This window comes from Leptonychotes weddellii, chromosome 11, assembly GCF_054177405.1.
Source record: "Leptonychotes weddellii isolate Sample4059 chromosome 11, ASM5417740v2, whole genome shotgun sequence".
NCBI classification, from domain to species: Eukaryota; Metazoa; Chordata; class Mammalia; order Carnivora; family Phocidae; genus Leptonychotes; species Leptonychotes weddellii.
Window position 1 is genome coordinate 20,768,003 of NC_138379.1, and position 615 is coordinate 20,768,617.

Consider the following 615-nt stretch of genomic DNA (forward strand, 5'->3'; position numbering starts at 1 on the left):
CTTCTTCTTCTTCTTCTTCTTCTTCTTCTTCTTCTTCTTCTTCTTCTTCTTCTTCTTCTTCTCCTCCTCCTCCTCCTCCTTCTTCTTCTTCCCCCCATCTCTCTCTCACACACACACAGGAAAACACAAATATGGAATCAATAATAACAACAATTACAATTGACATAAAGGTATGATGTACTGACACTGTGCCAGGTGTGTTGAACGCAGTATCTCCCATCTCAGACAACGCTATGACATGGGTGCTATGATTACTCCCATTTTACAGATGAAGAAATCCAGTCTCACGTGGGTGGTTTAGTCCTTTCTCAAGGTCACACACTTGTCAGAAGTAAAAATAACCCCAAGGTTTTATTTCCCACTGTAAGAGCTTCCCTCCCCTCAGTCAACTTGACCTCCAAAACGAGGGCGAGGAAGTTGCATAGCTGTTTGCGGAAGATAAATATTCTCATCCAAACCACCAACTGCAGGGAAGTTTTGTGCTGGACATGGGAAATAAGGAGAATTCTGCAGTAGTAGAAAGCAAATGGAGGAAAGATGCCCTGTCCCCTAGGACCGCAGTACCCAGCAGTGCTTGAATGTCTCCTGCAGTCAAGGTGAGCCAAGCCAGCGAGT